This window comes from Grampus griseus (genome assembly GCF_964374135.1).
Source record: "Grampus griseus genome assembly, chromosome: 14".
NCBI lineage: Eukaryota > Metazoa > Chordata > Mammalia > Artiodactyla > Delphinidae > Grampus > Grampus griseus.
In genome coordinates this window covers 16632205-16658283 of record NC_139008.1, presented here as the reverse complement: position 1 = coordinate 16658283, position 26079 = coordinate 16632205, and the positions used below count along the sequence as shown (strand labels likewise).

The 26079-nt window shown below is 49.1% G+C and overlaps 1 protein-coding gene across 1 annotated transcript in view; it reads left to right on the top strand.

The window, feature by feature from the left end:
• The first annotated feature begins 15514 nt into the window (after positions 1-15514).
• The window catches only part of SBK1 (SH3 domain binding kinase 1), a 47548-nt gene continuing 36983 nt past the window's right edge, over positions 15515-26079 (top strand). Inside the window, exon 1 of the mRNA XM_082670273.1 lies at positions 15515-15900. The gene's annotated coding sequence lies outside the window, so the exon portion shown is untranslated. The remainder of the gene's footprint in view (positions 15901-26079) is intronic.

Genomic DNA, 26079 nt, shown 5'->3' with positions numbered 1-26079 from the left:
ATAAGTGATGCTGTGTAAACTCAGCTGCTCAACGGGTCGGTGGCATCTCTGATTCTCTTAGCTTTGCCTTCATGGTGGCAAGATGGCTGCTGCAGCTCCAGGCATTGTGTTCACATTCTAAGTAGGAAGCAGAGGGAAAGAGATGGTGGCAGCCACACCTGGCCTCTTTTTTTGGATAAAATAAAAGCTTTCCCGTAAACCTTGAGCAGTCTTCTGCTCTCATCTTATTGACCAGAACTGAGAAATACAGCTTCCCTAAGCCACAAGAGAGGCTGGGAAAGAAAATCTTTAGCTTTTCCAGGCTGTACAGTGGCAACAGCAAGAGGGAAGGAGGTAAGGAATGCCAGATAGTGTCAACCACAGGGAAGTTTATTGAAAATATGGCAGGACAATATTTTGGGGATATTAACCTATGTTTTTTAAAATTTCCTGATATTTTCTTTTTTCTTTCCTGCTGTCAAGCCAAAACCTGGGCTTGTCACCTCAAGAGAGGAATGTGAGTGGGTAAAAAGCCATGAGTCTGGCTTTTGTGTCCCAATAGCTTAAGTCGTAACTGGAGAAACATAGAGGCTTGCCAACTTCAGATCAGAAATATTCCCCTGAGGTATGGGACAAAAGAGAGAGGCAGAGGAGAGGTAATGAAAAAAGAGAGTTTGGGAAGTCTCTGAGGGTGAGGCCCTGAACTCAACTTCTTGTGGGGAAAGGAACAATATCCCAGAAAGAGGTTTGAGAAGCCCAAGGGCAGATGGAAAGAATGCGGGCATGGGAACAGCAGAATGACCCCTGAGCCTTGAGGATGGTCCAGAAGAGGCCAAAGGAGCTGCAGAGACAGAAACGAGGGGGACTGTACAAGCTAAAGGTCAGTGGCAGACGGCTGAGGGCTGATGTTTTGGGCACACCTGCATGGATAGAGGACTTTAGGACAGACATCGCCCACCATAGCTGGGCATTTCAAAAGCCACCCAGGAATTAGACACATTCACACAGTGAGGTGGCAGTGCCATCCTAGCTTGCGATAGAAATTATGCTAAGTTGCGGAAAACACAAACAGAGTTCTTCATGTACCCTTGAGTACCTGGACTGAGGCCACGGTCTGTGGTTGCCTCCCCCAGCATCCATTCTCCCCTTGCTTCTTAGGAATAAACCCTTGCTTTTAGCTGGGCACATTTCCCAGACTCCCTTGCAGCAAGGTTTGATCATGTGACTAAGCCATAGCCAATAAGATGTTAGCAAAACTGCTCCATGGGACTTGCAGGAAGTTGCCTTAAAAAGGAGGGATCCACTCTTTGTCCCTTCTTCCTTGATGCTGCCTGTAATAAGGCAACTCCGGCAGCCATCTTGGTCCAAGAGGTGACCTTGAAAATAAAAGGTGGGAGAGAAAGTGGAGCCTGAGTCTCTGTGACATGGCCGTACCATCTTGGACTGCCCACCTCCAGACTTATTTGACATGAATGGGAAATGATCTATATTAGTCTGCTCGGGCTGCCATAACAAAGTGCCGTAGGCTGGGTGGCTTAAACAACAAAATGTATTTTCTTACAGTTCTGGAGGCTAGAAATCCAAAGTTGTCGATAGGCTTCTCTCATTGGCTTATAAATGGCTGCCTTCTCCCTGTTTCTATGTGGTCTTCCCTCTGGGTGTCCCTGTGTCCTAATCTCCTCTTCTTATAAGGACACCAGTCATTGGATTAGTGCCCACTCTAATGACCTCATTTTACCTTAATTACCTCTTTAAAGACACCATCTCCAAATTCAGTTGTAATAGGGAAGAACAAATCTGACTCTGTATTAGATCTGTCTCTTTTACTTTAACCTTTGTGTTCTATTGCCTTTGCTTCCAATTAAGAATGTTGCCTATATCCTGAAATATACAGGGTAGCCCATTCTCAAGGCTCTGACCTTTAAGAGTATAACACTTCCATTCATATAGAGATAAAAAGTTGCTGAACAGAGAATAACATTTGACTCATTGGAGGTTTACAGGAACATTGTGACCTGACCTATGTGGACAGCTGCAAGAACAAAGGATTCCGACACCAAGAAGTTTGCAACAACTAACCACTCCCCTTCCTTGCTTTTAAAAATGCTTTGCTGAAAGCCTTCAGGAAATTCGGGTTTTGGAGGCCGAGCCACCCATTCTCCTTGCATGGCCCTGCAATAAACCTTTCTCTGCTCCAAACTCTGACGTTTCAATTTATTTAGCATCACTGTGCCTCGGGCACAGTGACATTCTAAGGGACTGGGGTTAGGACTTGAACATATGCGTTGGGGGAGGGGGACAACACTACAGAACAGGTACTTGCTAGCAGGGGCCAGGCCCACCTTGCTGTGCAGCTCTGGACAATTAGCCCCCCAGACCTTTCTGAGCCTCAGTTTCTTCTGTTGTGAAGCAAGGGGTTTAACATGCTGGCGGCTGCTGCCGTGCATTTTGCTTCTCAAGCTCACTCTGGGGCTGCTTTTCAGCTAAATTTAGGGCCAATCTGTCCCCGCTGTGGGCTTGTGGAGCTGGAGAAGGGTGTGGGTGGACTTGTGAAGTGATGGCTGCCAGCCTGCAGCCTCCCTGCCCCTCAGCCTCACTTGCGGTCTCCCTCCCTCGCATGCAGTGAGGGTCGGGACTGCCTCAGGCCTTCCACTGACCATTGACTGTCCTCCCAGGCTGCACTTAGAGGAGTTATGGACAAGGTCTTTTCCCGAAGCTGGCGTCTGCACCCAGCCTACTCAGGGCCTCAGAGAAGAAGTGAGAGTTACATCTGATAAGTCAGTGCTAAGTGCTTTTCATAGTTAGCTCATTTTACAGATGGCAAAACTGAGGCAAATCCCGACACTTACACCCGGGCCTTGAATTCCAACACTCCTACCCTCTTGCAAACCTCTCTCTTCTATATTTTCAACCACTTTCTCTCAACTGGAATCCATCCCATTCATTTTTTGTTTTAGATATTCATTTATTTATTTATTTGGCTGCACTGGGTCTTAGTTGCAGCGCGCGCAGGCTTACTTGCCCTGCGGCATGTGGGATCTTATTTCCCCGACCAGGGATCGAACCCACGTCCCCTGCATTGGAAGGTGGATTCTTAACCACTGGACCACCAGGGAAGTCCCCCATTCACTTTTTAAAGAGTAAATAATTTACCGGTTTAATAAAAAAACTAAGAATAAAAATAAAGTTATATTTGTCTTTTCTGTTCCCCATCCTCCCTATGTCCCAACCTTTTGTGATAACCATTTTTTACTTTTTCCCCCTCAGTGGTTTTTTTTTATGTAAATAAAATATATTTTCATATTTCCCATTTCCCCCATGTCTTACACAAAAGATGGCATTCTAAATATACTCTTCCTTTTCTTGCTTTTTTTGGGCTTAACATTGTCCTAGTGATTTTTCCACTACAGCACATAGAAGCTTTCATTTTTTTATGGCAGTGAATCAGTCTTTTTTTCATTTATAGCAAGTAGTCATTAAATGTTTATTACTTGAATGAATGACTAATAATTTCAATCCAACAATCTTTAAATTGCTTAAAACTATGACACTATTTACCTTTTCAAATTTCATATAATCTTCTTCTTTCTCTGCTCTAGTTTCTAAAATCTTGATAATTCTTTCTATTTCTTATCAAAAATTCTTATGTAGCAAATTAGTCCCCTATTGATGGCTTCTTGGGCTATTTCCAGTCTTGTAAGAAAAAAAGTCAACAGAAACAATAACCAACATACATATACACACACACACACACACACACACACACACATTTTCATCCATGTCAAGTTGCTCTATAGCATAAATTCCTGGAGGTGAGACTGCTGAGTCAAAGGATAAAGGCATTTGTAATTTTTAAAAATTGTATTGAACCATAGTTGATTTACAATGTTGTGTTAATTTCTGCTGTACATCTAAGTGATTTGGTTATACATATATATATATATTCTCTTTCATATTCTTTTCCATTACGGTTTACCACAGGATATTGAATATAGTTCCCTGTGCTATACAATAGGTCCTTGTTTTTATCCATCCTATATATAATAATCTGCTAATCCCAAACTCCCAATCCTTCCCTTCCCCACCCAAGGCATTTGTAATTTTGATAGATAATGGCAAATTGCCATTCACAAGAATTGTACAAATTTGCACAACGCATCAGAAATATACACAAGGGCCTATGTCTCTTTTGCCTCACAAGAGTCAAAAGAAAAATGACAGGGCTTCCCTGATGGTGCAGTGGTTAAGAATCCGCTTGCCAATGCAAGAGACATGGGTTCGAGCCCTGGTCCGGGAAGATCCCATATGCTGTGGAGCAACAAAGCCACTGCATCACAACTACTGAGCCTGTGCTCTAGAGCCCACGAGCCACAACTACTGAGCCCGCGCGCCACAACTACTGAAGGCTGCGCGCCTAGAGCACGTGCTCCTCAACAAAAGAAGCCACCGCAATGAGAAGCCTGCACACCACGACGAAGAGTAGCTTCCACTCGCTGCAACTAGAGAAAGCCTGCGCACAGCAAGGAAGACCCGACGCAGCCAATACATACATACATACATATATACATAAATAAATAAAATTTATTTAAAAAGAAAAGAAAAATGACAAGCTAGGGAAATATATTTGCAGCTCATATCACAAATGAAGGACTCTTTTGCCTAATATGTAGAATTCTTAAAGTCAACAAGAAAAAGACCAATGAACCAATAGGAAAAATGGGTAAAAACATGAAAAAGATAGTCTCTAAAGAAAAATTTCCCCTAGACCTTTGAAAAGATGCCAAGTTCACTCACAATAAGAGAAATATACGGTGAAACCATACTGAGAGGCTATTTCTCACCTATCAAAGAGTGACAAAGAGGGCTTCCCTGGTGGCGCAGTGGTTGAGAATCCGCCTGCTAATGCAGGGGACACGGGTTCGAGCCCTGGTCCGGGAAGATCCCACATGCCGCGAAGCAACTAGGCCCGTGAGCCACAACTACTGAGCCTGCACGTCTGGAGCCTGTGCTCCACAACGAGAGAGGCCGCGATAGTGAGAGACCCGCACACCGCGATGAAGAGTGGCCCCCGCTTGCCACAACTAGAGAAAACCCTCGCACAGAAATGAAGACGCAACACAGCAAAAATAAATTAATTCATTAATAAACTCCTACCCACAACATCTTCTTTAAAAAAAAAAAAAGTGGCAAAGAAAATTCAAAAGTTTTCACACTAATATATACAAAATAGATAATTAATAAGAACCTACTGTATAGAACTGGGAACTCTACTCAATATTCTGTAATGACCTACATGAGAAAAGAATCTAAAAGAGTGGATATATGTATATGTATAACAGAAACTAATGCAGCATTGTAAATCAACTATACTCCAATAAAAATTAATTTAAAAAAATAAAAGAAAATTCAAAAGTTTGCCACTTCATCGTTATTTATACATTTTCCAAGTTGCCCTCTCCGGCACTATTTCTCTTCTCTACGAGCAATCTTCTAGAAACAACTACCTAATGTCACTGCCGCCGTTTGCATGCCTACTCAAAACACGCTGCCGAGGCAGGGGTTCTCAACCAGGGTCAACTCTGCCTTCCAGGGGACATTAGGCAACATCTGGAAACAATTTTGGTTGCCACAGCTGGGGAGTGGGGTGCTACGAGCATCTAGTGGGTAAAGGCCTGGGCTGCTGCTAAACAATCCTCCAAAGCACAGGACAGCCCACAACACAGAATTATCCAGCCCAAAGGTCCACAGTGCCCAGGCTGAGAAAGCCGGCATCCAGGCTGCCTCTGCCATAAACGTTACATCCAGTTGGCTTTTTCTAAGTCTTCATCTCTCTTGGCCCCTCGGCAGCGTTCAGCACTGCTCACCCTCCCTCCCTCTTAAAAAGCTACTTCTCTGACCCAGGTTTCCTTTCTTCATCCCCTTTCCTGGCTCATCTCCGTCTATGTGGCAATTAAATTTGGGGGTTCCTCAAGGCGGGGTCCTAGCCCCCCTCTTCCTCTCACTCCACACTAACCCTCCTTGTTGTCACTTACTCCCTTGAGTTTAATCACCATCTGCCCAAACCGACCCTGGAGGTTCAGTTCTGCATGTCTAACTTGCTACTCCTCAATTCCACCCGGATGTTTCCTACGCCCGTGGGACCCATCAGGCTAAGCTTGCCCTCACAATGCTCCGTACCAATTCTCTTTCATTGTTCCTTATTTCATTGACTGACAAAACTGTCGGTCTAGATATGTGAGCCAGGAGCCTAGAAGTCCCCCTCTTCCTACAACCTCACCAAGGCCTGAGATTTACCCTCTACATATCTTTCTAGTTCATCCGCTTCTTCCATTCCCACTTCCTCCAGTCTGCTCCAGGCCACTGTCACTTTTAGCCTGGACCACTGCACCATCTCCCGCATGGGTTCCCCACCCCGACCCTGCCCTCAGCAGCCAGAGGGGACTTTTCAAGTCACAAGTTTGATCATGTCTTTTCCTCCTGATTAGCCTCTGTTTACTCTTAGGATCAACTCAAAACCCTTAACCTGCTGGCATGGCCTGGTCCCTGCTGGCCTTATCTCACACAGATGACCTTCCAGGGGCCTTCCCACCTTAGATATTGTGAAATTCAGGCCCCTGGTCATTTATAGCCCTTAGACTATACAGTGACACTTGAGTGACACAGACCTGAAGGAACCGGTGGCAAGTGACGTTGCTACCTGGGGGAGGAGTGTTCCAAACAAATGAACAGGAAATGCAAAGACCCTTCAGGGATGAGAGGAGTTGAATATCTTCCCCATATACTTATTGGCTGTTTCTATTTCTTTGTTTTGGAACTGCCAGTTCACAGTCTCTGCTATTTGTCCTATTGGGTTCATGGTCCTTTTCTTTCTGATTTGAAAGAGCTAATTTTGTATTAAGGACACTAGCTCTTATCTATCATTTGTACTACACACTTTAAAAATAGTTGACCGGGCTTCCCTGGTGGCGCAGTGTTTGAGAGTCCGCCTGCCGATGCAGGGGACACGGGTTTGTGCCCCGGTCTGGGAAGATCCCACATGCCGCGGAGCGGCTGGGCCCGTGAGCCATGACCACTGAGCCTGCGCGTCCGGAGCTGTGCTCCGCAACAGGAGAGGCCACAACAGTGAGAGGCCCGTGTACAAATAGTTGGCCATTTGTGTTTATTTGGTTTGTAGTAGTTTTTGCCGTGTAGAAACTTTTAAATTTTTTATAGTCAGATTTATAATTTCTGAACTTGGTTTCTCACCAGGAGAACACTTTCTCATTGAGATTATTTTTATGTACGGTTTTTGTTTGCTTGTTTGTTTTGAGGTACGCGGGGCTCTCACCACCGTGGCCTCTCCTGCTGTGGAGTACAGCCTCCAGACGTGCAGGCTCAGCAGCCACGGCCCATGGGTCCAGCCGCTCCGCGGCATGTGGGATCCTCCCGGACCGGGGCACGAACCCGCATTCCCCTGCATCGGCAGGCGGACTCTCAACCACTGCGCCATCAGGGAAGCCCTATTTTTAAAATTTATTCATATTTCCTTCTAATTCTTTTATAGTTTTATTTTTAACTTTGAAATCTCTGATCCATCTGTTGTTTCCTATGCTTTAACGAGTGAGGTATCTAGTGAGTGAGTATCCAGATATATATTTTTCAAAGACTATCAAGTAGCCCTTCTTTTTCTCACTAATCTGAAATGCCCCGGTGCCAGGTATTAGGCGCAAACCTACTCCTTCTATACTTGGCCTCGTAATGCAGGGGCCGGGGCTATGCAAACCACCTCTCTGCTGGGTCAGAGCTCTACGGTCGTCTCTGTCCATAGGGGGCGCTAGAGGTAGACTTCGAGGATGGAGGACTGAGGACGCACGTTGGCCCTGGGGCAATGGTGATGCTTAGGGGTGACTGAGCCGCTCAAGCCCTCCCACCACTTCATCAGTTCCCCCCACAAAGTCATCCCAAATAAGCATTCTAAATTCAACAGCACCCTGGCTCTCCACTGCTGCCTCAAAACAAGCTCCTCTTCCTCTTCCAATCAGATTGCCTTCCCAAAGATGTCTACGGAGAAACTCTGGAACTGACCTTACTTGGGTTCAGAAGGAGAGATCATCAAGGTCCAAGGGGGCTGGTCTCCCAGGTCCAAGACCCGCCTTGCTGAGATCTGCACACAGGTCACCCAGCCCACAAAACTTCTCTTTGCAAAGCTGAGCCCACCCAGGTATATTGACCCAAAGACAGCATTCCCTGCGTCCCACCCTCTGGTTCCTCCTTCCCACCACATACCACTCCGGAAGGGGGATGCAGACCTGAAGGCGGAGTCCCCCAGTACCAGGGACTGACCCTGCTGGGCTGGGAACCCAGTTGCCTCTCTGAGGCCACCAGGCTTCTTCAGCTGTGGCCGGTGCCACCGTAGTTCTTTGGGCAGCTCCATCACAACACAGGGTCACGAGGCAGCCGCTCTCTAGCTGGCATCTGACGGAAGGGAGGGGCGGGATTCTACTTCCTTCACATGGGTCCCCAAGGGTAGACGTAAGGCTGGTGGGTGGAAGGCACGGGGGCCCTTCCTATTGCTTGTAGCCGTCTTGGAAGGCAGTGAGCTCCCCATCCGTGATCCTTTGTCTGGAATGGTTTTCTCCCAAGTATTAACATTAATCACCACTCACCTCCTTCAGCTGTATCACTCAGGTGTCACTTTACCAGTGAGGCCATCTGCGACCACCTTATCTAAAATTGCAAACCTCCCTCTCCATCCCTCTTCCTTGCTCCACTTCCCTAGAGCATGTCGTCATATATTTTCTTAATTGATCTTGTTAAGTATCTGTCCTCCACCACTAGAATATAAGCTCCACAAAGGCAGGGGTTTTTATCTGTTTTGTTCATTACTGAATCTTTTGTGTCTAGAACAGTGTGCATAGTAAGTGCTCAATAAATATCTGTGGACCCCTCCCAACCACCTTCAGAAGTAAGTAGTATTTTTATTTTTTGGATATGCTGTGCAGCTTGTGGGATCTTTGTTCCCCGACCAGGGATACAACCCAGGTCCTTAGCAGTGAAAGCTTGGAGTCCTAACCACTGGTCCTCCAGGGGATTCCCAGTAAGTACTATTTTTATCCCCATTTCACAGCTACAGAAACGGAGGCATATAAAGATGAAATAAGCAGACTTAGCAGCAGCCCTGGGTCTCCAATCCCAGGCATTCTATGTCCAGGGCATGTGCCCTTAACTCCACACTGCATTGCAGTTACAAAATGCTTATATTCCAACATTGTCTGTAACAGAAGGCTACAAACACAGTTAAATAAATTACAATACTAGGCATCCTGTTATAGCCTATAAAAGCAACCTATAAACAAATTAAGCAGATCTATATGTGCTTATCTGGAGTGACCTCCAAGTTATTGTTGAGTGAAAATAGCAAGATGCAGAACAGTGCATAGCATGGGCTCTTATCTGTAAAAAAAAAAAAAAAAAACATAAACAGGATAATCAGACACAGATAGCTTGGATGTGCAGAGAAATGTTCTGAATGGATACTCTAGAAACTGTTGGCAAGGTGAAGGTCTCTAGCGGGAGAAAGCCTTTGCATTCCATTTGGTGTTTGGGGGATTTTATTTTATTTTATTTTAAAATTTATTTATTTATTTATGGCTGTGTTGGGTCTTCATTGCTGCGTGTGGGCTTTCTCTAGTTGCAGTGAGCGGGGGCTACTCTTCGTTCCAGTGCGCGGGCTTCTCATTACGGTGGCTTCTCTTGTTGCAGAGCATGGGCTCTAGCGTGTGGGCTTCAGTAGTTGTGGTACGTGGGCACAGTAGTTGTGGCTCGCAGGCTCTAGAGCACAGGCTCAGCAGCTGTGTCACATGGGACCAGCTGCTCCGTGGCATGTGGGATCCTCCCAGACCAAGGCTCGAACCCGTGTTCCCTGCATCAGCAGGTGGACTCTTAACCACTGCACCACCAGGGAAGCCCCGCTTTGGGGATTTTAAATCATGCACATGATTTATTTTTTTCAGCAACGTAAATCTTCCACATGGTTTAAAACTCAAATAAAACTACAGGGCTTAGGGACTTCCCTGGTGGCACGGTGGTTAAGAATCCACCTGCCAAAGCAGGGGACACAGGTTTGAGCCCTGGGCAGGGAAGATCGCACATGCCGCAGAGCAGCTAAGCCCGTGCACCACAACTACTGAGCCTGTGCTCTAGAGCCCGCAAGCCACAACTACTGAGCCCGTGTGCCACAACTACGGAAGCCTGCGTGCCTAGAGCCTGTGGTCCACAACAAGAGAAGCCACTGCAATGAGAAGCCCATGCACGGCAATGAAGAGTAGCCCCCGCTCGCCACAATTGGAGAAAGCCTGCATGCAGCAACAAAGACCCAAGGCAGCCAAAAATTTAAAAAAAAACCTACAGAGCTTATATCAAACATTAGCAGTCCCCTACTCCACCTCTCTTGTACTCCAGGTCTCTTCCTAAAGGCAATGAATTCAACTCTTTCAGCTGTTCCTTCTATTTGCCATTCTCTTTCTTTTCTTCTTTTTTTTTTTTTTTCATTCTCTTTCTAAGTCAGGGTTTCTCAAACTTCAAGGAGCACGTGAATCACCTGGGATTTTGTTAAAATACAGGTTCTTATTCAGCAGGTCTGAGGCGGTTTCCAAGGTTCTGCATTTCCTTATTATTTGTTTTAAAATATTTATTTATTTATCTGGCTGCACTGGGTCTCACTTGCAGCATGCGAACTCTTAGTTGTGGCAAGTGGGATCTAGTTCCCTGACCAGGGATCGAACCCGGGCCCCCTGCATTGGGAGCGTGGAGTCTTAGCCACTGAACCACCAGGGAAGTCCCTGGCATATGCTCTTAATTTGTCAGAAGGTTTGCTTGAGCCACTGTAATTGAAGGCCTCTTTGTTACAGCAGTTTAGCTGCACCCTAATTAATAGTGAAGGGCCATCTCTCACCCATCCCCTGCTGGGCAGGTGGTGGGAGTGTTTCCTCTCTGGACCTGTCTGGGCCCCCACGTGCACTGCCCAGCATGGGGGGCCTGGCCTAGAGTGTGCACCCCGTGACTACTGAATTTGAACTTGAAATGGGAGCTATTTGTGTCTGTATTTGCTTCCCCCTCGGATTATGAGCAATTTAGATTCTGTCATTCAGGTCTCCAATGAAGGACTTTGAAAAGCCCCAGCCATGCTCAGGTGTGCCCAAGGGGAAGGTGCTTTGTCCAAGCTTCAGAGGCCCCTGGGCGAGAGAACCCGTCCAGTTACTGTGTACCTGGCATTTCACGTGCCCTGGTTCACATAATTCTCCCCACCATCCCCCGAGGTAGATATTTGGAGTAAACCTCAGGAGATTTTGCCTGCCCACCATCCACGGAGGTGAGAGGGAATGAGAAATGAATCAAAAGGAAAAAAAGGGTCCTGTGTGGACCGAGAATGACAATGTGCCATGAACTGAAGGGAAAGATTAACCTCGCCTTCTGCACACCTGAGTCCAAAATGGAAAATAAGGGGCATGGGGGAGCGTTCGCTGGGGCCTGGGTGGACAGGAGAGGTGAGGCCTGGCAGTCACTGTTCACATCCCGGTTCCTGGTTCACGAAGGCCAGGGTGCTAGGCTAGGAACCCGGCAGACAGCCCCTGCGGATGGCCTGAGTGTTTCCACCCAGCAAAGGCGTGGGTCCAGGGTCCACCAGGAAAGGCCTAGGCTCTCAGGTAAGGAGGTGGGTGGGCCTCTCCAAGGTCAACACACCTCAGGCCTCTTCCTTTTTTAGAGGCTCACTGTGCTCTGGAAACATTAAGAAGTGCTAAAAACAGCATTATGAACGCCACGGTGTATCTTAAATGTTTATACTTGCCTAATTAACATACATGCAAGTACAGTGCAAGATAGTTGTTCCGTTCACGAGGTAATGACAGGATTCATAAAGGACAGTGACTCAGGGATACCCCATGGAGGGGTCAGGGGAGGATGTGGTCTGAGATGGGACAAGTTCTTAATGTCCCATAAATGTTCTCGGTTCTCAATCCCATCAGAGAAATTGTCATGCCTGAATGTATAACTGCACATAGAAATCGTATCAGAAGCTTACATTTAAGTCTCTTCAGGAATGTGAGATTCCCCTGACGCCTGAGACAGGTCTGTGAGCCGAGCCTGAGCCCAGGAGGATGGCTGGGGCTGACCCTGAGTGCCAAGGGCTGCAGGCCTGACTCCAGCCCCCCAGAGCCGGTGGGGCTGCCCCTGCTGACGTGTTTCTGGCCCATAAGTCTGGTGCGGGAGCCATCCCTCTTGGAGGGGGGTCAAATGGCCGAGGTGTAGTGCTCAGACTCTCCCGAGATGCTTGGAGCTGCCTGGTGACTCTAATCTTCCCTCCCCAGGCGGGGCTCAGAAGCGGGTGGGGCCGAGAGAAGGAAAGGCAGAGTCTCAGGCTCCTGCGAACTGGGTGTGATCCTCCACCCCCACCCACAGCCCAAGAGCAGACCCAGCCACCCAAACAGTAGACAGACAGAGCTTCACAGCCACTGAGAATTAAAACCTATTGATTTTCCCCATTAGCTAGAGAACACCATCAGAGTGCATTAAAACCAGGCAAAGCACCAGCGTCATGAATAATTAACATCCACAAATGACAAACCCAGGGGGCCCAGGGGAGGGGAAGGGGCGCCTGGAGGCCTAGGGCACCTGACCCCTTATGACTCCCACCCCAGGGAGTCCTAACCTGGCCTGCCCTCCCCTCCCTTCCCCTCCCCCTCCTCCATGAATCTCTACTAGTCCTCCTATCCCCTCTCATTTCTTGTCCTCTCCTTAAAGAAACATCAAGTCTCCGAGGGAAGCAACCTAGGAAGACAGAGCACTGAGGCGAGAATCAGGAATGCCTGGCCCTGCCGTGTGTCACTGTGTGACCTCCAGGGAGTCTGCCCCTTTCTGGGCTCATTCCTCTGGCTAAGTCTATAGATCTATGGTTCCAGAGAGGGATGGTGACTGGCCCAAAGCACACAACAGGTCTGTAAGCAGAGACCATACTTGAACCTGGGGCCCCTAGTCATGCCCCCCCAGTCCCGCCTATGGGGCACCTTTATGCAAATCAGAAAAAAGTCCCCCGCTTTGGATTGACCACTGGAAAATGGCACCCCTCTGGGTGAACCAATTAGATGAAATCATGCCCTCTGAACAGATCAATTCAAAAGCGACCCCCCCTCTAAGCGGACTAATTTTTAAAAAGGCACTCTTCAGGCTGACCAATAAGAAAAAGGAACTCTTTTGAGTGGACCAATTAGAAAAAGGTGCTCCCCAACCCCTGCATGCGGTCAGAGTTTTAAAGGTGCAAGACTGCAGAGCAGAGGTAGGGCTGCATGTCAGCCCCCACTCACCACCCACCGGGCTGCCCTGTGCAGTGTGTGCAGCCTAAACAACTGTGTGTGGCGGGCTGTGTCCCCACCCCCACTTTTCTTGGCCAAGGAGGCCCAGATCTGTCCTTCCAGCCGATGGAATTCAGTTCACTGAATTGATGTTTCCTTCCAAGCCGCTCCACCTCCCGCGTACTTCCTCAGCCCCTCAGCTGACCCAGGTCCCCACTTCCATCCTCCTCCCACCCATTCTTCCTCCTCAGAGCCCCGGGAGGGGCAGCGCTGGAATGAATACCTCCTACATCTCTGACCCGTGTTACCTGCATCTTCTTCCTGTCCTGCAGGGCACCCAGCATCTTTCCATGCGTCTGAGCCTTTGCAGGTACACTGCTCTCTGCTGGTGATGCCCCACCTCTAGAGCCCCTGGGAAACATCTACTCACTCTAAAACTCAGCTTCGAGACCTTCTCCTCTGCTCCTCACTCTGTTCCTTAAACATGCCAGCTAGTTCTTGCCTCTAAGGCTTTGCACCTGCTGGTGCCTCTTCTTGGACCTGTTCTGCCTCCAGATATCCTCCAGCTATTCCAGCTGGGTCCTCCTCCTGCCGGTCACAGCTCGGGTGTCCCCTCCTTGTGAGGTCTTCCCTGAGCACCCTGTCAAACCACCTCCCATCAGCCTCCCTCCAGCTCCATGTCTTATTTTTTCATAACACTTTTCACAAGATGAATTTATTTTTCCTTTGTTTACTGGTGCTTCCAAAGCCACTTTGAATGGCTCTGCATGTTGTAAGTTGCAGAGGAGGTGAGTGGGGCTGCAACCCAGCCTGCCATGCACTACAAGCTGGTGCTGGGGAGAGGGGCGGGGGTGTGTGTGGGGGAGGGGCTGCCCCTAATTCACACACTGCCACCAGTTATACAAGCTTCAGCCCCAACAGCCTCCAGCTGTGACAGGCAAGCCCACCAACTCAGGAAGTGTCTGCCCTCTCCGTCGCTGTGAGTCCAGTGTCCAGCACAGTGCCTGGCATGTAGCTGGTGCTCAATAAACATTTTTCAGTTTTTTTGGGCTGCACCTCTCGGCTTGCGGGATCTTAGTTCCCCGACCAGGGATTGAACTCAGGCCTCGGCAGTGAAAGCGTGGCGTCCTAACCACTGGACTGCCACGGAATTCCCAAACATTTTTCAAGCAAACAAATTCTACTCGGATTCTCCCACTCCCACCCTCTCCCCACTCTTCAATAGAATACACCATGCATATGGTCCATTTCTGGGTCCCACAGGGGCTGCGTGTGGTTCATTGTGGCGGGGCAGGGGGGTCCCACAGGAAGCCAGTGACAGAACTGGACCCAGACTTGGTGACGGTAATTGTTTGTTAAGGGAATGCAGAGGGGATCCAGGAGTGGATGTGTAAGTGACGGAGTCCTGGGGATGCTCCCTGTAACTCGGTGCCCTGCTCATGACAGGGACGATGCCCTGAGACCCCAGTCTCACGTGGCTCCCTGGAGAAGCGCGTGGTGGGTTCAGGTGGCCCCGGGCACTCTGACCAAGATCCAGATGCCGAGCGCTGCACAGTCATTCTTGGGCAAGAGGTGGCATCTGAGGTCCCGTGGGAGGCAGACCAGGCTCAGGCGGGGGCGGAACTCAGGCGCTGCCTTCCCTCTGCTCCCTGCGGCCACCCGCCTACCGGCCTCCCAGCTCTGGCAGGGAAGGAGTTAACCTCCCGGCTTCTCAGCGTGAATGTGTAGCTATTAATACCCACAGCCAAGCCGGTCTGCGGAGCAGAGCCGCCACTGGAGTCGGAAGAGCCGGGGCAGAGGGAGCTCCAGTGGGAGCCAGCGCTGGAGCCTGGACTCCAGGGCCCAGAACTTTTCTCGGGGATAGCGAGGGCACTGTGCCAGCCTCACCTGGTCCTTGCCCACCTTCCAGCTTCAGGTCCCGGCTGTCCTTCCCGGAGGCCACCCGTGCCGTGCCACCCACCCCAGCTGGGGAGAGCAAACTTTCTTAGGGAAACCACCGCCACTGCCGTGCTGGCTGGACGGCGGGGAGCAGACGGCCGGACAGACAGATGAACAGATGGACAGGACATCTGCAAACCTGTCCTCCTGGTCCTGCCTCTGACAGGCTGCAGCAGACTGGGCAGCTGAGGGGCCTCGGGCGCCACCAGGGGCAGCAAGGGGCCCTGCTGGACCTTTGTCCACCAGCCAGCTGCCTCTGAGTCCAGGCGACTGGAAGCTGCTTCCCGGGGCCCAACCCAGTGGCTGGAAGGTCTGTGGGTCAGGACAGCAGATCCCACCAGACAGAGCCCCAGGCTCTCCCACCCACCGAGGCGACGGGTAACCTGAGTGAAAAGGCACAGGTGGCAGGTGGGCAGGTGCAGGCGCGGGGTCCTGAAGCCAACAGGCTACTGACCCTGGAGCACGCTGGCTCGGGGACCCCTGCCCAGGCAAGGGACGATGCTGCCGAGGCCGCCACCAGCCACCCCTGCCCCGTCCTGGAGCTGCCTCCGGCCTGGCCCCTGGGCTGTGGAACAGAGGATGTGCCAGCCTTCTGCTTCGTCTGTTTCCACAGGGAGGAGGAGGAGGAACTGCTGGAAGAAGTCCCGCTGCAGAGGTCAGTGCCTGCGGTGGGCAGCGGGTGGGCAGGGTGAGGGCACAGGGCTCAGATGGGGCCCCTGGGGGCCTGGAAGTCCTGCTTCCGAGTTCCTCGTCTGTCCACTGCTTACCAGCCACCACCACCTCCCTGTGTCAGACTCTCAGATCTCCCACCTGGGTATCCCCACAGCCTCCTCCCTGTCTCTCCCATCCTGCCCCCACAGTGACCCTCCTGTCCTTTCCCATTGTGGTCATGTCCTCCCTGCTCAGAGCCCTCCATGGCTCCCAGCTCCCACACGATGAAGTCAACACTCAGCTGGGCATTCAAGGCCTGCGAGATCAGGCAAGCCCCACCCACCTCATCTCGCTCTGCTCTCCTGTATTTACCCCCAGTGAAACCCTGCCCAGACTTCCCTTTCCCTGGCTCCCCTCCTTCCAGGCCCGGCTGCAATACCTCCTCCTCCAGGAAGCCCTCCAAGAAGCCCCTGCCCCAACCCAAGCTGAAAGCCACCTTTCCTCCCTACACTGACACCTAATAGTGTTAGGTTTTCCTTGAATTAAAAAGTGGAAATGTCTGTGTGTGCATATGCATGCGTGTACGTGAGTTTGTGTATAAAAGAAAGGGAGGGAATGAAGGGGAATGAAGGTTTGTGTGTGTATGTGATTGGGTATCTGGGTGTGAGTATGTGGGATTGTGAGTATGTATACATGTCTGTGGCAGTGAGTGTGAGTTCTACGTACTTATTTGGGGGAGGGGGTGTGCACTGGGACTGGGTTGGGGGGTTCATGCCCTAGAGATCATTGTCTCTTTTGCCAGCTCTCCCTACCCCCACCTTCAGGAAAACCCAGGCTCCAGCCAAGTGCATTTCACAAGCTGTGACCGCAAGCTCTGGGAATAGATGGAACATCTGTAGGGGAGACAGGGGTCACCTCTCTCCAGCCCAGCCTGCCCACGCCTCCATCACTGCCTGAGTCAGCACTGCCCTGGGTGGCGAGAAGGGCAGGCTCAGGGCCAGCCCAGGTGTGCCCTCCGGGCCCCTAGTAGGAAGGCGAGGGTATGGGCTCCTGCAGCCTGGGACAGGTTCCTCCCTGAATCTCACTGGGTCGGTCATTTCCCTTCCGCGGGTCTCTGTCTCCTCATCTGGGAAACGGTGGGCTGCTCCTTGCATGGTTGTCAGTTCATCATTCAGCAGCGACTGAGAACTCATAGTGCGCCAGGGCCCCAGCCTTCATGGGGTCCAGCCTGCTAGGAGAGACCCGAAAGCAAACCGATCAGTTTGGCAGAGCGATGGGCGCCTTGATGGGCGTGAGTGCACTGCACGCAGGGAGTGAGGCGGAGGGACTGACCACCTCTGCCCTCAGGAACCCTAGGAGCCCCTGCGGGTCTGTCCTCTGCCAAGTGGTGAGTGAAGTTAAGGAAAGGACATCCCAGGCAAGGGGTACGGCGAGAGCAAAGACTTGGTGATATGAAGAAGGAATTGTGAGGGCATGGTGGAGATGGGGCTGACAGGGTCTGCGGGGGCCAGATCACCAAGGGCCTTGACTGCTGAGCCAAGGACTTGATCTATAGGTGATGGAGCGAGCAGTGGGAAGGGCTTGAAGCAAAACGGGGCCAAGTTAGGTGACTCAATGAGGCCACAGGTGTGGAAGTGTTTCTCGAAATCCAAACCAATGGATTCCTGAGAGCAGCACTATTTTCACAGTAAGAGCTCAAAATGCTTGTTGAATGATTGGACGAATGGACGAATGAATGAATGAATGAATGAATATGATGTGGGGAGATGGGACATCAGAATCACTGAGCTGGTGGGCGCTGGCCCTTTAAGATCTGGAGAGGGGACACCGCCAGACTGGGCAGAGACAGTGACCACAGGTGCCAGGTGGTAAAGCTAAAAATACTGAGTGATGGTGGACACCCAGGCTGCAGGGGCCGGCAGTGCTAGCGGGGAGTGGGGGGGGAAGGCTCTGGAGTGTTTCTTTCCTACTGGAGGAGGGGCAGTGGGTAGTGAGGTCTGGTAGGGTCACCTTGTGGGTATAGAGGAGACTGTTCCCCTCCCCCACTACTCTCAGACTTTCTCCAGCCCCTGGAAGGTGCCAGGTTTCACTCCCAATAGCTTCCATGTTTAGTAGCCCCAGGGCGTGCTAATTCTGAGGCATCCTGCTTCTCTGTGACTCTGGGGAAGTCATTTCCTCTCTTTGGGCCTCTGTAAAATTAAAGCATTGCTGGGGCGCTTTTAGGGACAGAGAAGCAAGGAGGGATGCAGGCAACCAGTTCACTCATGTGTGGATTCAGCAAATGTTCCCCGAGGCCTCCTGGGGACTAGATGCTGAGGCCACAGAGATGAACACAAACCAGGCACTTCCCTGGAGGAGCCCAGCAAGGATACACTGGAACAATTGCATGCAGCAGCAATGCGCTGTCATTGAGGTGTGAACGCAGTGCCCTCCGTGGGCTGATGCAAGAAATGGCCATACTGAGAACTCAACTGCATTTGGTGAAAATTTGTCAACAAAAGCATCACCCATCAGCCACCTCCACTTGATGCTTGGCGTGTGATGAAGGTGAGGCTCGCAGCCTTAATGAACAAGCCCTGGAACCGCACGCGCTTCACATGGTAGAGCCTCCTGTGCTGTTCACGCAAAGTCCAGAGGGGGCTGGGGTGTGGGGGACACTGCTCTACTCAGTCTTTCGGGGACCCAGGCTCCTCCCACCTTGTGATACTGTCATCACCCAGGGCCTCAGAATCCATCGCCGGATCCTCTGCTTCCACTGGCAGATGAAAAAGAAAGAGGGTGGAGATCACGTGGAAGGGTTTTCCGAGCCAAAGCTGCAAGTGGCCTACTTCACTTCTGCCCACACTCCATGGCCAAAGCAGCTAGTTGCAAGAGAAACTGGGAAACGTAGTCCTGCTGTGAAAATGATATATTTGGTGTACATGAAAGTGCCTGGCACACGAGAGGTACCCAGCATGTTCGTGCAGAATGCATTCATTCATTTTGCAGATTTCACTGAGCCCCCTCAGTGGACTGGACAGTGAAAACACCAGTCCTGCTCTCACTGGGCTTTGATCCAAGGGGGAGTCAAACAAAATACAAGTCCACAAACAAACTAATATGATCTTCCGTGTTCAAAACCCACTGTTAAGGAAATGACCAGAGGGATGGTTGGGGGAGACACCCACTTGGCATAAGGAGGAGGGGAAGTAGGGACAATTCCTCTAAGACCTCAAGAATGAGAAGGAGCTGAACAGAGTTGGAGGAGGAGCATTTCAGGCATGGAGAACAGAGAGTGCAAAGGCCCAGAGGCAGGTTAGAGTTTGGAGACTGTGAGAAAATGTCAGGTCATTGTGGCTAGAGGGTGAGTGATGGGAAGAGTGATACGGGTGATGGGGAGAGTGACAAGGGTGACAGGGAGAGTGCCAAGGGCGATGGAGAGAGTGACACGGGCGACGGGGAGAGTGACATGGGCAATGGGGACAGACAGGAATGGCTAGATCACGTAGGCCTTGTGGGCCATGGTGAGGAGGATGGATTTCATTCTGGATAAGATTGGGAAAGCTTTGGAGGCTTTTAAGTGGGGGAAGCTATATAGTTTGATTGACATCTTAAGTGATCACTTGGGCTGCTCTGGAGAAAATCCATGGCAGCCAGGCCAGAGTAGACACAGGAAACCGGGGTGGAGGTCACGGTGGTGATGGAGGGGGGCCATGGCGTTGGCCTGGACCATGGTGGCCCTTGGAGACGGGGGGAATAGGTGCCTTCTAGATGTATTTGGGAGACAGAATTTGCTGATGGGTTAAAGGAAGAAGGGAAGCAAGGATGAATCTGAGGTTTCTGGGTTGGATAAGTGTGGAGATGATGGGAAGGTTCAAGAGAGGGAAGAGACGTGGTGGGAAACTCAAGAATTCGGCCATGGATGTTTTCAACCTAGAGACACATGAGATGCCCAAGTGAAGATGTCAAGTGAGGACTTGATACTAAGAGTCCGGAGCTCAAAGCTGTAGTTTTTGGCGGGCGAGAGGATATCAGAGACTTCAGTGTGAAGATGGCATTGAAAGCCATGAGGTTGGGACTTCCCTGGTGGCGCAGCGGTTAAGAATCCGCCTGTCAATGCAGGGGACACGGGTTCGAGCCCTGGTCCGGGAAGATCCCACATGCCGTGGAGCAACTAAGCCCTTGCACCACAACTACTGAGCCTGCGCTCTAGAGCCTGCGTGCCACAACTACTGAAACCCATACGCCTAGAGCTCGTGCTCCGCAACAAGAGAAGCCACTGCAATGAGAAGCCCGTGCACCGCAACTAGAGAGAGCCCGCGCACAGCAACGAAGACCCAACGCAGCCAAAATTTAATTAATTAATTTAAAAAAAAAAGAAAACCATGAGGTCACAAGGAGAGAGAGGAGAGGAGAGGCCCCAGGATGGAGCCCTGAGGAACTCCACAATTTTGGGGTCACGTGGAGGAGACGCTAACAAGGGCGGAAGAGAAGTAAAGTAGGAGGGAAACCAGGAGCATGGGTAGTCATGGAAACCAAGAGACGAGTGTCTCAAGGAGGAGAGAGAGGTGGACAACTGGCTTCAGAAATGCCAAACAGCCAAGGAAAAGGAGGATAGATTCAGCAGCACAGAAGCTGAAAGTGACCCGGCTGAGAACATTTCATGGAGGGGTGGAGACAGGAGTAGGTGTGAGCAGAAACTTCCGGTTAAAGACGGTGGATCGAATACACACATCCAATTTCTCTGTGTCCTGAAACCCCATGAAAAAGAAGTGAGTGGGGTTTTTTTTTCTTTTCCTTTATGGTTCATTACAAGATATTGAATATATTGATAGTTCCCTGTGCTGTACAGCAGGACCTTGTTGTTGTTGTTTTTTTGGTTTTGTTTTTTACTGGTGTTTTTTGGCCACACCATTCCCTGACCAGGGATCTAACCCGCACCCCCTGCAGTGGAAGCACAGAATTTTTTTTTTTTTTTAAGATGTTGTGGGTAGGAGTTTATTAATTAACTAATTAATTTTTGCTGTGTTGCGTCTTCGTTTCTGTGCGAGGGCTTTCTCTAGTTGTGGCAAGCGGGGGCCACTCTTCATCGCGGTGCGCGGGCCTCTCACTGTCGCGGGCTCTCTTGTTGTGGAGCACAGGCTCCAGACGCGCAGGCTCAGTAGTTGTGGCTCACGGGCCTAGTTGCTCCGCGGCATGTGGGATCCTCCCGGACCAGGGCTCGAACCCGTGTCCCCTGCATTAGCAGGCGGATTCTCAACCACTGCGCCACCAGGGAAGCCCAAAGCACAGAATCTTAACCACTGGACCCGCAGGGACGTTCCAGGACTTTGTTGTTTGTCTCTTTTATATATAGTAGTTTGTATCGGTTAATCTCAAACTCCAAATTTATCCCTCCCCCACTTTCCCCTTTGGTAACCAAAAGTTTGTTTTCTATGTCTGTCTGTTTCTGTTTTGCAAAAGTTCATTTGTACCGTATTTTAGATTCCACATATAAGTGATATCATCTGATATTTGTCTTTGTCTGGCTTACTTCACTTAGTGTGATAATCTCTAGGTCCATCCATGTAGCTGCAAATGGCATTATTTCATCCTTTTTATGGCTGAGTAATATTCCATTGTGTGTGTGTGTGTGTGTGTGTGTGTGTGTGTATGTGTGTGTATAAATATAAAATTGTATATATACATTGTATTATATATATATATCACATCTTTTTATTATTATTTTTATTGAGGTAGAGTTGATTTACAATGCTGTGCCAGTCCCTGCTGTACAGCAAGGTGACTCAGTTTTACACATACATACATTCTTCTTTTAATATTGTTTTCCATTATGGTTTATCCCAGGAGGTTGGATATAGTTCCCTTTGCTATACAGTAGGACCTTGTTGTTTATCCATTCTAAATGTAATAGTTTTGTAGATAGGTTCATTTGTGCCTTATTTTAGATTCCACATATAAGTGATATCATATGGTATTTGTCTTTCTCTTTCTGACTTACTTCACTTAGTATGATAATCTGTAGTTGCATGCATGTTGCTGCAAATGGCATTATTTTTTCTTTTTTATGGCTGAGTAGTATTCCACTGTATCTATGTACCACATCTTTATCCATTCATCTGGTGATGGACATGTAGGTTGTTTCTCTGTTTTGGCTATTGTGAATAGTGTTGCTATGAACATAGGGGTGCATATATACCACATCTTCTTTATTCATTCATCTGTCAGTGGACATTTAGGTAGCTTCCACGTCTTGGCTATTGTAAATAGTGCTACAGTAAACATTAGGGTGCATGTATCTTTTTGAATTCGAGTTTTCTCTGGATATATGCCCAGGAGTGAGATTGCAGCGTCATATGGTAACTCTTTTAGTTTTTTAAGGAACCTCCATACTGTTCTCCATAGTGGCTGCACCAATTTACATTCCCACCAACAGTGTAGGAGGGTTCCCTTTTCTCCACATGTGAGTGGGTTTTTAAGGTATATTTATTGCTCTTTTGTTGCTGCCATAACAAACTACCACAAACTTCGTTGTTTAAAACCAAATTTATCATCTTACTCACTATATGTCAAAAGTCCAACACAGGTCTCCCTGGGCTAAAATCAAGATGTTGACAGGGCTGCTCTTGGAAGCTCTTTCTGGAAGAACTTTCTGGAAGCTCTAGGGGAGAATCCATTCCCTTGTCTTTTCCAAGGTGCCGTTTTCCAGTTGGCCCCCTCCCTCCGGCATGGGAGCGTCTCTCTGGCCCTGCTTCTCTCATCACGTCTTTCTTGGACCACAGCTGGGAAAGGTTCTCTGCTTTTAATGCTGCATGCGATTAGCTTGGGCTCATCTGAGCGATCCAAGCTCATCTCCCCATCTCAGGGTCCTTAACCTTAATCACACCTGCAAAGTCCCTTTCTGCCACGTAAGGTAACCTACTCCCAGGTTCCGGAGATTAGGACACAGACATGTTGTGGGATTAGGTGGTCCATTATTCTGCCTGCCACAGCATGAATCAGCAAGAACTAATACATTGAAAAAGGAGACAATAGCAACACAGTTTTGGAATCTGGAAAGCAGAAGAACATAGTAAATGATGTAGCAGTCTGATGACATTGCACCTCAAGTGAACCCTAAATTGGGGGTGAGAAAGCCAAGGGGCACCACAGTTCCCCCACAAAACCCCAAAAGGCCCTGGTGTTAATGGACTAAGTACCGCCTGGAAGTGAGCGTAAAGCCGGGGCCAAACACGGGAGGATTGGTCTAAGAAGGGCTTTAATTCTCAGATTTCTTTCTCTGCTCAGCACCACTGGGCAGCTGCCTCTCCCCCACCCTGACAAAGACCGAAGGCTTATTCTCCAGAGAGGATAAAACACAAGAGTCTCTGAGCCAGAGGACAGGGCACCGTGAGGATGAGGGGAGAGTTCTACACCCTACTGGCGGGATTATTTGAATATTGCATCCTGAATGTGGGGAGCTCTGCCCCGCCCCCATCACCTGGGGCCTCCTTCCCCATCTCAGCTCCCAGAATAGTGAAGTCCAGCCTAAACTCTCCAGGCAGGACACTGCAGATTTATTCCCTTCAATCTCTGAATATATTAACGATTGGTATTTTTTTCTTGCTCTTCTCTTGTTTCCTGTTTTAGTTTTCTTCTCTCTGTGCATAGTTTCTGTTTCCTCCAGATTTTTTTTCTGTTAAGATTAGTTCTGTCTACTACTGAGTCCGTGTGGGTTTAGTTGCCTTGCATCATGTGGGATCTTAGTTCCCCGACCAAGGATCGAACCCGTGTCCCCTGCATTGGAAGGCAGATTCTTTTTTTTTTTTTTGCGGTACGCGGGCCTCTCACTGCCGCGGCCCCTCCCGCCGCGGAGCACAGGCGCCGGACGCACAGGCCCAGCGGCCACGGCCCACGGGCCCAGCCGCTCCGCGGCATGCGGAACCCTCCCAGACGGGGGCACGAACCCGCGTCCCCTGCATCGGCAGGCGGACCCCCAACCACTGTGCCACCAGGGAAGCCCTGGAAGGCAGATTCTTAACCACTGGACCGCCAGTGTCAGACTCTCCAAGAAAAGGATACCTAAAAAGGTTGGCATCAGGGATTTCCCAATGAAACAACCCAATGCGAATTCTCTATATTGACCCCCTGAGTCAGCCAAGCCCCCCTACCCATAGCATAGAGCTTCTCAGCAGCTTGCTTGCATAAGTTGTATTTTTATATTCTTTAATCAAGGCATAATTACTGTGAAATGCAAAGGTCTTACGTGGCCAGCTTAATGAGTTTTGACAAATGTATACACCTGTGTAACCCACACCTCAAGCAAGATATTACCATGTGAGGTAACATGTCAGGCTTTCATCATGCCCCAGTCAATACCCAACACACACAGAGGCAACTACTATTCTATCAGCTCTTTAACTCTCTTAAATATGAGCAGATAACCAGGGACCATCAACATTTGCGAAAAACCTCTAATATGAGAGTCAGAGCAAAAACAAACAGAAAAACAGAATTTAGAGGAAACAGAATATGCAGGGAAAAGAAAACTTAAAAGCAAAACTATAATTACTATATTCAGAGATTTAGGAAAATATATTGCAACTATGAAACAAAAACTAGATGCTATTTTGAAAGGGAAAAAACCTCTGAGGACGAACAAAACAAAACAAAAAAGCTCTTAAAAATTAAGAATATCATAGCAGTGGGAGTTTGGAGTTAGCAGATGCAAACTAGTATACATAGAATGGATAAAAAACAGGTCCTACTATATAACACAGGGAACTATGTTCAATATCCTGTGATAAACCATAATGGAAAAGAATATGAAACAGAATATGTGTGTGTGTGTGTGTGTGTGTGTGTGTGTGTGTGTATGCTGAATCACTTTGCTATACAGCAGAAATTCACACAACATTGTAAATCAACTATACTTCAATTAAAAAAAAAGAATATCATAGCAGAAATGGAAAATGTATTTAATAAAGTTAGGGGTCAGCAAACTACAGCCTTCGTGCCAAATCCAGCCTGTCACCTGCGTTAAAAAAAAAAAAATTTTATTTATTTATTTTTGGCTGTGTCAGGTCTTAGTTGCAGCCCGCAGGATGTTTTGTTGCAGCGTATGGGCTCTTCACTTCATTGCAGCCTGTGCACTTCTCTCTAGTTGTGGTGCACGGGCTCCAGAGCACGCAAGCTCAGTAGTTGCGGCCCGTGGGCTTAGCTGCCCCTCAGCATATGGGATCTTAGTTCCCCGACCAAGGATCGAACCCATGTCCCCTGCATTGGAAGGCAGATTCTTAACCACTGGACCACCAGGAAAGTCTCCGGTCACCTGTTTTTTAAATAAAGTTTTATTTGAACACAGCTACACCATTTGTTTAGGTACTGCCTATGGCTGCTTTCACATTGGTGGAGTCAAGTAGTTGTTACAGAGACCCTAAGGCCCATAAAGCCTCAAATATTTACCATTGAGCCCTTTATAGGAAAAGTTTCCTGACCCCCGGAGTTAAAAGATAAAGTTGAGGAAATTTTCCAAAAAGTAAAGCAGAAAGGTAATGATACGTATCTGTTTGGATCCTCCAGTAAACAGATGGTGAGCTGAGTTAGCAGTGTAAGAAGTCCTGGGGGGCTAATGCCTGTGAAAAATAAAGGAGGAGGAATCAGGTTTAGGCAGGAAGACTTTCAGACTGTGACGTAGATCTGACATCTGTGAAATGAAGGAGGAAAGGAAATAAATCTGGGAAGAGAGAGCCTGACTTTTGGTCAAGAAAGTCTTGACCAACCCAGTGGGGGCTGCAGAGCAAAGACTGTCCATTGGAGGAGCCCCACACTGGGCAGAAAGGGCCAGGTCCTGGTGTCCCCGCTGTGCTCAGTCATTCGCTGGGCTGCCCAAGAAGACCTTGGTCTTGACTCAAAGGCTGTGGTAGGTCTCAAAGGCACTGTAGTTGGAGGCTGTCAACCAACTGCACTCTTCACAGCTGAGTAACAAGTTCTTTCTTGAAGGGAGAACCCAGTGGGGCACCTGCATGGCTGCCACACATGGAAAATAGGAAAGAAAGAGTAAGAAAGAGGACCAGTGCAAGAATCTGACACCTTAACAAAGGAGTTCCAGAAAGAGAAGAGAGAAAACAGAGAAGAGGAAATAAGTCGATGAAATATTTCTCAGAATGGAAGGACCTGAGTTTTCAGATCAGAAGGGCTCACTGAGGACTTCCCTGGTGGTGCA